We start from the raw sequence: 15422 nt of genomic DNA, 5'->3' as shown, positions 1-15422 counted from the left end.
ATTACTAAAGGCCCATCTACAGCAGTTCCTTTTACCAGTACATCAAGTCCAGCTATCCAAAAAAAAGTTATAAAGCATACTAAAAGTAAATTTAAAAACAATACCTACATAGTGTTCTAATGGACGCATGTATCATATTCTATTATACAATTTCCCATCTATGTTGTTTAAATTTTCCACTATTTTAAAACAATAAAAACCCTTACACCTATGATATGTATATTTATGTAATTGGATGATACATTTCCTTAGATTATATTTCTAAAAATTATTTGTCAGAAGTTTGGAAATACTAGGTCATCAGATAGTTTAATAAACAACTCTGGCAAAGAAAGGAGAAGTGTATGGGGAGGAGTGTGGGAAGAGGAGAAAGTCAGTCTAGGAAAATTTATGACCATATATTTTTCTTTTTTCTCCTCTCAAGATGTTTTTATTAACTTTTCAAATATGGTGAAAAGATCCTTGAATTTCAAATAATATATGTAAAAAAATAATCCTGCCTCCCATATGTCTCCCAGATCCCAGTTCTCTTCATTGTTTCTTATTTGCCCTTTTAAATATTAGGGTAAACCATACAGAACAGCCATTTTTGTAGGTCAAACATGGTTTAGAGAAATGCAATATGGTTCCACCTAATATTACATACCCGTCCATTTACTTTTCCAAATATGTGATCTTAAAATACTCAGTGACTTCATCATCTATATGAAGATGTTTTGCTATAAACTTCTTTCCTTCATGAGAACAAAATATCTGAAAGTCAGGTTTTAAAAATCAAAACTCCAAGGAATGTTAGATAAGTGGAGTAAAGGAGGTCTTGGGTGTGGTGTTATTCATTTACCTAAAATGAGTAACAGTGTCCTTTAACTTGAAGAGGGAGTGACACTTTTGAAGTCTATAAATTACATAAACAAATGATAAGAGAATATATTGTATGAAGAAAATCTCCTACTAACAAAGCCTAATGGTTTCCTACAGAATCCTAGAAAGCCCTGCCTCTGGCTATGCAGGCATGCAGGCTAGAGGGCGCTGTGGCCCAATCCTAACTTGGTTCCTATAGCCCAGATTGGGAATAAAATTGCCTAGACTAGTTTTGCACCAACAAAGGACTATGGGTGAATAGTTTGTCTATTGTGACTTCACTTCCTGAAGTAGCTTTTCTCTAGAAAAGCAAGAGGCAATTACTAAATCTTCTTAGCTGTATAATTAGAATATCTTTTCAAGAAGATTCAGATTATGGAACAGGAAGAGACTTTAAAAGATCATCAAGGTTCATGGTTCCTCACAGGGAATCATATCAAATCTCCTGTGGCTTTTGGCTAATCATTCAAGGGTGGTAAAATGATTTTTCTTTTTTCAAGTTTGAACCCAAGCCTTTGGATGCTGTGGCATTGGAAAGGGATCCTTCCTATGTTAGTTTGTCCAGCTTTTCTGAATTACTGCTCAGTCACCTTCTCTCAAAAGATACTCCTTATTATTTTCCCCAAAAGTATGTCTGGAATCATTATATCCTGGCCAACTCTGCTAACCCATAAATACATTTCCTCTTTCCTGATCCCTATAATAAATGTATCCTTATACACAGTACAAATTCTGTCTATTCGTGTATTGGGTTTGTTCTGACCTTCTCTTGCCTCTCTGTTGTACACATGTGTTACTGTTTGTTTCTAACTTAAAGGCATTAGGTGGAGTATTAAACTGACTGTTTCAATGGGAAAATGTGTTCTTGTCAGATTAGAAAAATGATGGTTGGGCTTCCATGTCAGACCACCAACACCTTTTTTTTTTGGGCACATGGACAGGGAGAGGGGCAGAGGGGCAGAGAGAATCTTGAGCAGACTCCCCACTGAGTGCAAAGCCCCATGTGGGGCTCAATCCCAGAACCCTGGGATCATGACCTGAGCTGAAACCAAGAGTTGGACACTTAACCAACTGAGCCACCCAGGTCCCCCCACTACAACCACCAAATCTTTTTAATCTATAATTTACCTGGCCCACAATGCTGGTGGTCCTTTTTCAATTATACCTCTATTTCACTGAATAAGCATGCATTGGAAAATTGTGATATGGTCCTGATGTGGGACACCAGCAACAGAAATTTCTAACTTCAGTAGGAAGCACGACCACTGTTATAGAGTCAAAAATGATTGCTGGGCGTTGGTCTCAATGTTCACTCACTGTATCTGAAATACCCCTGGTCCTCAAATGTACTCTTGTTTTATGTTCAGTAGACATTTATTATTCTGAAAAATAGATCTCAAGCTAATGAGATCTAATGGCAAAATTGAAGTGAGTGCAGTTAGACAGGATTTAGTTTAGTAATGAAAGGAGCTGAAACAAAGTAAGTTAGCCTACAAAGCACAGCCACCCCAACTGTATCCTTTGTTTAGGGGATAAGCTAACCAGGTACACGGGGAGCATTAGGGCATAAAAAGAAGAAAACTAGAATTCTCAAAGCGGAAGTAAAAGAGTCTGGGGATAAATTTAAGAGGGAGAAGATAGCAAAGGTTGACTGCAAATGCTTGGTGAGGAGTGTGGTCAGTTCCCACAGCCCTGTTAGGTGTGGTTTGTTCTGGATCACTGTAAATGATTCTATTTCCTAAAAGCAACAATGATGCGGCTGTTGTTTTACCGGCGTACATCACCTCACCAGTAAGAACATATCTGGACAAATTAAAGACTCCGGTCTGACTTACATTCCAATCTCCTGTCAACTGCCTCTCACATTGTTTATAAGATCACCAGCAACAAGGGGCGCCTGGGTGGCTCAGATGGTTGGGCGTCGGCCTTCGGCTCAGGTCATGATCCCGGGGTCCTGGGATCGAGTCCCGCATCGGGCTCCCTGCTCTTTGGGAGCCTGCTTCTCCCTCTGCCACTCTCTCTGTCTCTCATGAATAAATAAATAAAATCTTTAAAAAAAAAAAAGGTCACCAGCAATGAGGCAAGTAAGGCAGGGTATGGATAGATCTGTGAAAATCCACCAGCACGAATGGAAAACAAGTTCCTGGTCCGTGTCAGTGAGTCCATCACATCCTATTTGCAAGGAGAAGACAACGGTATTTATTGTGTAGACAATGGCTCATTAACATACAATTTTTTTTCAGAGTGTTAGTGTGTTGGCTTATAAGTGGATATAGTCCCCATGCAAACACAAATGTTCTCATGTGAGCAGAAGGTAAATACTGCCAGCAGGATTTTCTTCTTAGACGAGCTTTGCTGTCTGGGTGCAATATGGAGGGTGATAGGGAAGTAGGGAGAATGGATTATGGAATAAGTAGCAAATGTTTCCTGGTGACTGGTTTACATAAGATTAAATACAATTACCTGTTCCTCTGACTCACTGAAAAGTTTTTCAGTCCAAGAGGCAAGGTTTGACCCTGATATTCAAGGGAATCCAAAGGGCTTTTCTGATTACCTAGCTCCCAGAATATCCACAGTTCTCATAAAACATTAGTGCAGATCATGTGAATGGACTAATCCATCATCAACTGTGGTCATCTAAGAGAGAAAATGTCCCTAATAAAACACATCAACCCTGGGGGCGCCTGGGTGGCTCAGTCGTTAAGCGTCTGCCTTCGGCTCAGGTCATGGTCCCAGGGTCCTGGGATCGAGCCCCGCATCGGGCTCCCTGCTCGGCGGGAAGCCTGCTTCTCCCTCTCCCACTCCCCCTGCTTGTGTTCCCTCTCTCGCTGTGTCTCTCTTTGTCAAATAAATAAATAAATAAAATCTTTAAAAAAAAATACATCAACCCTGTTGAGATTGAGGTGTTGTAATGGATGGTAAATACTGTGAAAAAGGGAAAGAGTATTAACATTATAGAACTGAAAGATATTTTCCTTAATTCAATTCAGGACATGTTGTGTCACAACATACAGCTAACAAATATGCATTTGTAGAAGTGCCAAGTTTGAGTTCTTTGCTGGAAAAACATAAAAGGCACCAGAGGGGCTAAGATTTTTGAAGGCATTCTTCATTCTCCTCACAGAAGCCTCAAGCTGAAATCCCACAGGCTTATTCTGAGACAAAAAGTACTACATACTTACATATTACTGCACACTTCCATACCTTTTTCTGCCAGGGAAGAACCCAGATTACCATCAAACAGAATCAATTATATCCCCCCCCCCAGTGTCTCATGTAAATCCACACACTGGCATCTCCTGTGGAGATGTAACAGGAATCCAACCGTGTGATTTCCCTCATAGTAAGAATCTATTTCTGGGCATCTAAAAATGGATCCAACAATGACAAGCTGTACCAATTGTAGAGTTGGTTAAAAGAAAAAGCTCAACTATATTTGACTCAGTTGAAGCTATGTGTCTAATATTTGACCATTTTTCCATTAGGAGGAAAATGACAAAAACGATAATAAAACATTTGTTTGAACAAGTTTGACTTTTTAATAATTTATCAGTAGCAAAAAGAAATCTAACTTGTCATTTTCATCATTCTGTGTATACATATTACAGATTATATATTGAGGCTTTAAAAAATAATGACTCATTATAATGTAAATTCTCTTTACAGACTCTCCCATGCGTACAGCAGAGTATATTTTTAGAGGCCCCATAAAAAGGAACGATTTTTCTAAACCACTGGCTATAGAACAAGGTGATTTTAGACAAGAAGTAATTTAGAAGGAATTTACAGAAAAAAAGACTAATGCTTTTTCTAGAACGATTCTGAATTAAAATCATCACACTTTCTTATAATTTTTTTATCCACAGTAGCTATTAACAAAAACTTTCTAAATTTTAGACTATTGACTCTTCTTAGTAATACAATGCTTTGTCCTATATTTAGACTAGAGAAGAACTTTCATCATAGTAATTTCAAAGCATTTAAACTTCTTTATGATGCAATGCCTGTCATATAATCTGCACTAGATGCTCCGTGTGCATCTGAAAGAGTCAGTCCCCAGTGAAGGAGTCAGTCCCCAGTGTGAGTTTACCAGATTCCCACTCTAGTCAGAATGTAAGCAGGAAATCACTGTCTTCGGGCTTGTAAATAACACCAGCATAATTTGTTACAGTAAGTTTTCCTATAATTATAGATGTTATAGATTTTATTGATGTCATTTCAGTTTAAGTGAATTCATTTCTCTTCTACATTTCATGAGTCTATTTTCAAGCCATCTGTCTGAAATCACATTATTTAATAGGGATGTGTAAGAAATTTGTTGCTTATTTTAGTTGCTTTGAAGTAAATGTTTCAGAGTTTCAAAAGTCCATACACAAAATACAAGTTTTCCCCTTGTATTCTTTTCTATTCATGCAGAATCTAAATTAAAGAATCTGAAATGTTTGAGGATTTTTGTTTTTGAAGAAGAAATATCCAGTTGCCAGTAATTACCCACCATGTAAAATCTCCATCTTTGGAGATGTGTTTAGTTGCACTATCAGGGGATATCTGGCAAGCAGTTTTGAAACTCACAGTCCTGAAGTCCCTTGAACTGAGATATTTTGATCCAGGCTATGATCCAGGCTAACTCATGTAAACTAAAAAGTGATTGGTCACATAGAATTAGCTACCAGGCTTCCTGTAACCTAAGATGCACTTTTTTTTTCCAGTTTAACTTTTCTAGAATCAAAATGTTTTTATATTAATGTGCTTCTATTTAAAATGGGTTCTTTCCCATGAACTGAGCTTTTTGCTCATTTGTTCATTTGTGTTTATGAATCCCCGCTGCTTTCAGAGAGAGTTGGTGTGGCCTGGGACTGCTGGAGTCCTCAGGACCATGGCCTCCTGCTGGCTTTCTTTTCTTTCTTGAAAAGGAAAGAGGTTGTTTTCAAATTCCTGGTAAATCTTACAATCTACGGTGTCTGCACAAGGGCCTGCAGTTTCCAGGTATATTGCACAGCTCCTTTTAACCTCCTTCTTTTTTTTACTGAGCCCCTGCAGCAAATGTGTTCATCACATTCCCATAGTGACACTAGAACCATGACCTAAATTTACAAGTGATCTTCAAATAAATATTTATGGAGCCAAGAATTAAACTTCAACTGCCACCATAAAGCTTGCCTTAAGGGGAAGACACTCGATAAAAATCTAAATTAGCCCAAAGTAAAGAGTCAGATATTCCACACTGCAATTACTTTTCTGTTTTTCAGTAGCAACTAACCGGCTAGTCAGGACTAACAAACCTTGAATTCAGAAATGGACATCCAAATTCTTGTGCAACTAAATGCCCAGCAATAAAGGACTTGGCTGTACCTGCAAACCTGAATGATAAATATATATACTTCTCTTTTTTTAATGCTGCAAAAGGTAAGGTTTTTGCCCCCAATTTAGGATGCCTAACCAGCTGTTATAAAAACTACTCTATCTAGGGGCGCCTGGGTGACTCAGTTGATTAAGCAGCTGACTCTGGATTTCACCTCAGGTCATGATCTCAGGTTTGTGAGATCAAGCCCTGCATCGGGCTCTGGCTCATCCCAGAGTCGGCTTGAGAATCACTCTCCTCTCCCTCTGCCCTTTCTCCCACTTGTGCTCTGTCTTGCTCTCAAATAAATAAATAAATCTTTTAAAAAATTTTAAAAGCTACTCTAATAATTGTTTTACATTTTTTATTTTATCTGAAGTGATATAAATATGGCATGATAATATCATGAAAAAGTAATGATTCAAACAGATGAATAATAATAATTCATCTTTCCATAGATTTGAGGGTTTGTCCTATTATTTTGTAAACCCAGTGAACAATTCTTTGAACATTATCATTTAAATTAAAAAAAAAAAGAAAGAAAGAAGAAGAAAAGAAGGAAGGAAGAAAGGAAAACATGGCTATTTGACAAAGACAATTATTCAAGTCAAATGTCTCCCCTCTAGTATAAGAAAAACTGATACAGATGGAGGTATTCTCCCAAATTAGGAGAGAGATATATATAAATGCCATAATACATGTCACATATGCCATATATGTAGCTGTGATGCAAGCTACATCATTCTCGGGTTATTGTTAACCCTAAAAGTCCAAATTCAGACTTGACCAAGTGAAAAGAAGCCAGAGAAGCTAGAGAAATTATCTAGCAGTGGGAAAAGACAGAACATGGCATTGCAAAATCTGGAATGAAGTCCCTGCTTAGTCCCTTATTAGCTGAGAGAATTTGGGTTAGTCACTTAATCCCTCTAAGCCTCATTTTCCACATCTGTCAATTAAGAATAATATGTTCTTTCAGAGGGTGTTTGGCGACTGAAATGACATAATGAAAATGTATATACTTTATAATTATAAAATGCTCTACAAACGTTATTTTAAAACATTTTAAAAATAAAAACTGTGACAATGAGCAAGGCTTTCAGGAATTATTCAAATCATCAGAAGAGAAGATCACCAGAAATTGAAATTGGCAATATTAAGCATGAGGCAGTCACAATCCATGCTTACTTCTGGGGCCAGTGTACCTACTCCAGGATCCCATGCCCTCTGTCTGTGGAAGACCTACTCCTTGGAGACGTGTGGTTAAGGGGGACACTTTTCAGGCTCTTAAATGATTATAACTCGTTGGTCTCTTCACTCATTCTCTATACTGGGTTCTGGAGCTACAGAGAGGACTAATAGCCAAGGTGCCTCCTCTTCTGGAGCTTACAGTCTAGTAAGAGAGACACAAATTAATCAAATAATCACTTGAATACATTAAAACAGAGAAAAGCCTTTAGAAGGAGAGTTCAGGGGTCTTTGAACCTTGTGAGAGATAGACTTGATCTATTTTGGTGTTGTCAGGAAGCTTTTCTGGGGAAGTAACATTTGGGCTAAAACATGAAGGATGATTAGTCAACAACTAGATGAAGTTGGGGGGGGGGCAGAAATACTTCAGGCAGAGGAACTGCCTTAGCAAAGACTGAAAGGAGGATGTGTTGATAGAGCCTGAGACTGGTGACAGTAGGAGAAGCAAGCAGGAGCCAGTCTTTAAAAGTGGAGAAGTGACAAGATTACTTTTTTAAAATAACACTGTAGAGAGTGCACTGGGGGGGTGGGGGGCAGGGGGAATAACAGTAAGTTTGATTCATTGGAAAACCTCTGATAGCTTCAAAAGAGGTACCGGGGACATCACTTGTCTATAGATGTGGGTAGATTAAGAGAAAGGGTTTAGGAATAAGTCTTGAGGGGCTCCAACATTTATGGTCTCATTAGAGGAGGGTAAGTCTAAAAGAGGGAGTAGGAAGGTCAGAGGGACATTAGGAGTCACAGAAAAAATTCTGCCTTGTGGTCAAATAAGATGAAACTAAAAAAAAAAAAATCAGTCATCAGCAAGAACTATATTGGAGGGGAGATGGAGAAAAAAGTCAGGTCATACAGTGAGAGGGAATAAGGAAATGGGGCCAACCTGTTTAAGAAGTTTGGCTTTGGAAATTACAAGCAAAAGATCATGGTAGCAGAGGGGAGAATAGACAGGGAAATATTGGGGGATATTTTATTCACCCCTCAAATTGTGAGTCAATCCCTTTAGTCTCGGTCTAGAATTTCTTTGTTTAATTTAGGGTGGTTTTGGTCCTATCCAGACTATAGCCTTAGAAAGTATTTGAGGAGAATGGAGACTGGACTAATATATGTAGACTCCAAAATTTAAAAAACACAATAATAAGCGGGTTATTCAGTCACTCACTATCCACTACCAACAAGGCCCACACTAGTTTATAGTTTCTAAAAGCCATTCTCAGTGGTGTAGCCTTGGAAAGAAAGGAAAAACAAGACATAATATTTCTCCCCTTAGGTCTGGGACTTCCCTCTTATTCAAAGACTCCTTTCCCCAAACAACGATGCAAAGCCGTGTCCGTTTGCCCCTAACATCTCTAGTCGGCCCATCTCACTCATCTCTATATCCACTGGCTTGGAAACCTCCCCTTCTATATTGGGCCCTAGATAGGAATGGGCCCTGGGGGGCACCACTGCCTTCTCTATCCCAGTCATCATCACTCACCCCTCCTCTTACTGTAGAGACGTCCAGCAAGCACCCAGCCATTGGTGCCATATTGGTGTGTGCTGTGGCTGACCAAGATGAGATGTCAGCCCCTCTCACCACCCCGTCAATTCTCTACTGACCCCACTGATAATAAACCACATGTCAAGAGTTGGCAGTTGTACTTGTCTTGCAGGCAGCTCCCCAACATAGGTTCAACATTTTAGAGACCCTGATGTCTCCTGGAAGTTTCCTTCTAGCTGAAACTAGCTGTTGATGGGAAGTATAGGATATTCTACAACTCAGATATATTTTTAGAGCTGTAGATTTATTTTCCATTACTTGAACCAATTTATTAGCTAGTTAACTGAAACAATTAGAAAACCTAAGGGTCAAAAATATTTTATGAAATTAAAAAAGAAAAATTTAAGAGTGTTCTGGAAACCATTTCTTGGATTCTTGGTTGCTGAACTCTCAAGTGAATCTTTTTTTTGTTAAGATTTTATTGATTTATTTGCAAGAGAGCCTGCCCTGAGCAAGTAGCCCCGTGAAGGGCTCAATCTGAGGACCCTGGGATCCTGACCTGAACTGAAAGCAGACACTTAACCAACTGAGCCATCCAGGTGCCCCTCAAGTGAATCTAGAGTATAAATATGAAGCTTATATCTGTGGGAAATGTGTTGGCATCTCTGTTTGTAATGAAACAATGAAAAAATTTGAAGCTTTCCCCACTTACAATGGTTCAACCTAAGATTTTTCTATTTTACAATGGTGCAAAATGATACATATTCAATAGAAACCATACTTTGAATCTTGGATTTGATAGTTTGCCAGCCTAATGATGTACAGTATAATACTCTCTTTTGATGCTAGGCAGCACAGTGAGACACAGCTCCCAATCAGCCACACGATCACAAGGGTAACCATGGATATGCTTAGAATTATTCTGTACCCAGACAACCATTCTGTTTATCACTTTCAGTTCAGTATTCAATACATTACATGGGATATTCAATAGTTTATTATAAAATAGGCTTTGTGTTAGGTGATATGGCCCAACTGTAGGCTAATGCAAGTGTTCTGAGCACATTTAAGGTGGGCTAGGCTAAGCTCTGATGTTCAGTAGATAGTAAATGCATTTTTATATGATATTTTCAAATTATGATGGGTTTATTAGGATGGAACCCTATTGTAAGTCAAGGAAGATCTGTACATGGTATCAACGTATGTTTCCATTAAAAAATCCACAACTGAAAGTAGAAAGTTGTACATTTCAAAACACAAAAAAGGGCAGAAGACTTGAATAGATAATTCACTAAAGAAGGTATATGGATGATAAATAACACATGAAAAGATATTGAACATCATTATCCATCAGATAAATGCAAATTAAAACTACAATGAAATATCACTATATACCTAACAGACTAACAACATTAAATGCTGGAGAAGATGTGCAAAAACAAGATCACACATACCTTGCTGGTGGGAAGTAAAAAGATACACCCACTCTAGAAAACAGCTTGTAGGTTTACCTAGATTTTCATATAGCTTTATTTGTATTAGCCAAAAACTTGAAACAGCCTAGATGTCCTTCAACAGATGAATGGTTAAACAAACCAGTATATCCATAGCATGGGTACTACCCAACAACAAAAAGAAACAAACTATTGATATTTCCAACAGCTTGGATGGATCTTTAGGGAATTAGGCTAAGTGAAAAAAGAGCCAATCCTGAAGGTTACATAATATGTAGCATTTTTGAAATGACAAATTTTAGGAGTGAAGGGCAGATTAGTAGTTGTTAGGGGTTTGGGTGGCAGTGAGTGGTACAAGGGGAAGAGACATGGCTATGGTTATAAAAAGCAACAGGAGGGATCCTTGTGGTGATGGAATTGTTCAGTGTCTTGACTAAGGTGATACAGAAACCTGTATGTGATCAAACTGTATAGAAGGAAACACATACACACACAAATGAATATGAGTAAAACTGGGGACATCTGAATCAGATCAGTGGATTAAATTAATGTCAGTATTCTGGTTGTGATGATATAGCTTGCAAAATGTTACCATTCAGAGAAGCTGGGAAGTGTATAAACAAGATCTCTCTGTATTACCGCTTAACTGCATGTGAATCTATATCTATCTCAATAAAAAAAAAAATCAAGCAAAAAAGAATACAAAGCAAGTTTTCTTGCGATAGTCTTTATCACCATGGATTTCTTTTCTTTGCAAGGTACTCTCTAAGCAAAATAGTGATGAATAATGATCATTAATAAGCCAATATGTTACCACACACAGGTTAAGACAGCTGTGTCAATAGAATATCAACCACATGAACTGGAAAATGATAGTTTAAACAGTTTTTTATCAGTTAGCTGATGAATACTTTATATTCTTTTCAAATAACATGCTAGAAGCCAATTTACTATGTGAAAACTATACCATTAATTTTTCCCAAACCTTGTTTTCATGGCAATCCACTTCTATGAAAATGCAAGCAGGAACTTCCACCTGGGCAGGAGTTTGCAAAAGTATTTCTTTAACGTATTTAATAGAACTTTGACTTTGGGCTTCCTACACAAGTAGTAGCTACATGAGAAACTCCTGTTAATTTAAAAGGCAGAATCCTAACATTTTAGGAGCAGGCTTTGTTTTGAATTCTCTCTTCTGCTCTTCTCCCAAGCTCATCTGGGACATTTGAAACATGAGAGGGGGAGCTCATTGCCCCAGCTTCTCAACAGTTTACCACTGCAGCAATCAGACTACATAAAAACCCCATTACTCATTTACCTTAACATAGACATACTTTTGCCAGTTTGTCTTAACATTTTACCTTCTGTTTTAGAAAGAATTGTTATAAGAATAGCCATATGAAGACCGTTTCTGCATTTCCTAAACTATGTGTTTATCAGATATCTCATACGTAATGATTTTTGTGATAAATTTCTCTTAGAGTGTAGGGAAAAACAAAATGTTCTTTTAGACACAAAGGTATATAATTCCTTACACTAGATAATAAAAAGTATACAACCCAACGAGTCACTTTGACCCTTACTACCAAGAAACTCAGATCTAAGTTTTCTGCTCATTTACTATTTTGAGACTAACTATTTAGTCTCAAAATATCTCAAGGAGATATTTTCTCCTTCCCCCTACTCTATTTCAACATAATCTGTCTTAAAAGTTGTATTTTTTTAAATTTTATTAAAGATTTTAGCCAACTTAAATTCATTTAATTCTAACAGTTTAATAATAAATCATTTTTTATAATACTACTTTAAGGATCATTTATTTTAATTCTTTTTTCAGAAGGATAAACAATATATTTGAAGCAAATAGACCTAGCAAAAGTACAAAAGACATGTGCAAGATTACTTAATATGTTTGTGTTTCCATTTACTTAAAACTTAAGACTCAGGGATGTTTAGTTCCTTATTTTAACAACTTCATAGATGTCTCTTGATTTAAAAGAAATTGGTTGTTTAGGGGTGCGTGAGTGGCTCCCCTGAAGGCATCTGCCTTCAGCTCAGGTCACAATCCCCGGGTCCTGGGATGGAGCCCCATGTTGGGCTCCCTGCTCAGTGGGGAGTCTGCTTCTCTCTCTGTCCACCCCCCCCTACTTATGCTCTCTCTCTGTCTCTCAAATAAATAAGCAAAATCTTAAAAAAAGAAAAAAAGAAATTTGTTGTTCAGATCTACATTCAAATCACCAAGTATAACTCCCATAGTAGGCCTTAAAAAAAAAACATCCTGCCAGAGATTCCCCCAACAGTTTCTGGCCCTAAATAAATAACTCATCTATAAATATATTTTCTGCTCAAGTATAATAAGCTAAGTTCCCTAAAAGGTGATGTATTAATAAAAACTGATAAGGATGCAAAAGTTCATCAGGTCACCATGGAAGAAATCTTATTTCTGACCTGCCAGTTTGCAAACCAAAAACCAGTGACAAAGGGCATCCATTGCACATTTCTGGCTTTTTGTAGCTATCTTTTCTCTTAACCTTCTACCAGGAGTCCAAGGATAGGTTATAATTTACACTAACTGTTCTAAAACTCCTGTCAGGAGTTTTCTGTTCCCCAAGTCCCCATCTCTATTCCCTTCTCTTATAACAAAAGTATCTTCCATTGGAATTTCAGAGAAAGGCTCATGGAGGCTACGGAGCTATGTGGACTCCCAGTGTGATCCTCTAGTTACCTTTCCATCTTTGGACTCTCTGCTGTGGTTTTCCTTGGTTTCTTTTGACAGTAGTTCCCAATGTCAACAATTCCATGTAGTGGACAACTTCTTTGGTTTACCATGACCTGCCTTAATGAGTGCTCTTGCAGGTGATCGTTCTGATCAATGGTGACCATCTTGTTAGCAGTGTCCCTCATTTCTGTACATGTCTACCATGACCCTGTGTCTTAACTGAAGCTGACTCATTCATGCAAATATAGCTGGTGCCCAACAAAGGAGACTCCAAGCATCATTACTCTGTTCATTGCAAAAATTCCAGACCTAGACTCCTTTGCTCATGAGCTTTTTGCTCCTCCTCATCTTGTTTCTGAATTCCTGCTTGACTTATGGAACCATAACTGATTTTTTCTGACTTTAACCCAACACTCTTTCTTAGACATATACTATAGACTACCTTTCTGGATGCCTGTGATTCCTACAGTTAAATAGTAACTACCTTGTGCAGTGCCCCACAGGCCTGTCTCACTCTCCCATCAACCCCATTTTGGGGCTTTACAGCTCTCTCAGGGGCCATATTCAAAGCCTCTTCTGAATGCTAGTTTCCTTTCGTCTAGGGAAGCTGCCCCTAGCAAGGGCAGGGAGGAGAGTACCCAGAACTGCCTCACAGACTTTTCCTGCTCATCCCTGAGCCAGAACCTAAGCCTACTCTTGTCACAAATAAGCCCTCAGAATATTTGACACTCTCCACCCCAGGCGTGCTGTGCAGAGTCCATCACGTCCCTATGTCCAGTTCAGATATACAGGCAACTTGACCAAACACCCAAATCTTTTTCATTTTTCCTGCTCACACAAAGCACTCATTCAAATTGGATCATAAAAATGAACATTCTTGGCTATTTCATAGCTCCCCAAGCTGGGTTAATTCATTAGACTCTAATATTCAGATTGCACACCACTTATACTGATGATTTTCAATATTCCACTTAGATGGTCCAGTCATGATAGCCTTCTTTCAATTCTTCAAATACACCAAATATGTGGTAATAGGGCTTATTAGGCATTGTATGCTCTAGCTTCTGCTCACCAACCCCATCTTTTGTCACTTCCTCCCTCCCTCCAGCCATGCTAAATAAACTTCTTTTAGTTCCTCGAATGCAAATCCTGGGATCCAGGATTTCACACTTCTTTGTCTTTTTGCCTAATATTATCTAGGCTCCGGCTCTTATTCATCCTTACAACAATACCTCCTTAGCCCAAGTTTGGATCCTATGGTCTCTCTGTAGGCATACACGGTGGAGAGCTGCAGAGGATCATGATTTAATGGGAATTAAAATTACATCTGCTTAGAATTTTCAAAATGTTATCCTGGGTACACCTGTTTACTTGACAATCTCTGCCACTGGCCTGAAAGCTTAGTGATGTCAGAGGCTGGGGCCGACATGGGAAATAGTCAATACATATTTGTTGAATGGATGAATAATCAAACTATGTTTTCCAATAAATCTTCCCAGTGAAGTGCCTCACTTCTACTTAGATTGGTTACACTATGGGTATATTTACTCTTGTGACCATGGAAAGCTTATCCCGTCAGCGTTGCCTGACCCTGTCTCCCTGTATCAATGGTCCAGCTGTGCTGTACCTGTTTTGAGAGTGAGAAGTAAAATGAGGTTGCCTTAGTTTCTATTAAATTAATTTTCTGAAACTAAAAAAAAAAAAAAAATCTCAGACAGCAAATACATTGCCACATTCACAAACTAAGCATGCAGGCTTCAAATGAAAGGTACTTGAAAAGCCATTCCTGTCTTTTTTCTTATGTATGAAAACGTTGACTTTGGCAGTTTATAGTCCAAAGCACAGAAACCTCAAAGTTGGCAGAGAATGTTATCTGGAAAGCAATGTCTGACCAAATACTGAATTATTATCTCATTCCCAGGAAATGTCCTTCCTATGAGTCACTTTTGTTATGATTCTACCATAAGCTTGAAATTGAGGGGAGTTTCATAAATAGACTACTTTTTTTCTTAGGGCAACTTTAAAAGCAATGTTTTTGCCAGTTAGTGGAAATGGCACTCATTAATGAGAAAAATCTAACTTGTTTTTGCTGACCAAAGCCATCCTCATTTTTTGCTGAATCACCAACCATGCTATGCTTTGCTTTTTGCTCTCATTGAAATGTGTTTATGTATCTTACTAAAATAGAAACAGTCACTGTAATCAGTTCCCTTGGAAAGGAAGGAAATATTAGCCTTTCCTTCACAAGAGGATGTTTGTTCATGGGAACAAGTACCAGCAGTAAGTGTTGCCCAAATTTAAGGCGCATTGATCTATTTTTTATCAGAT

General features: G+C 38.1%; 1 pseudogene; it reads right to left on the bottom strand.

Moving 5' to 3' along the window:
* Nucleotides 1-13258, bottom strand: part of LOC114225117 (lysine-specific demethylase 3A-like) — a 31605-nt pseudogene extending 18347 nt beyond the window's left edge.
* Between the last annotated feature and the right edge of the window lie 2164 nt (nucleotides 13259-15422).

This window comes from Eumetopias jubatus, unplaced genomic scaffold, assembly GCF_037043125.1.
Source record: "Eumetopias jubatus isolate StellerSeaLion01/CBP00866 unplaced genomic scaffold, mEumJub1_p1.0 scaffold_3, whole genome shotgun sequence".
In the NCBI taxonomy this organism is placed as follows: domain Eukaryota; kingdom Metazoa; phylum Chordata; class Mammalia; order Carnivora; family Otariidae; genus Eumetopias; species Eumetopias jubatus.
The sequence above is the reverse complement of the archived record's forward strand: the minus strand, read 5'-3'. Positions and strand labels throughout refer to the sequence as shown.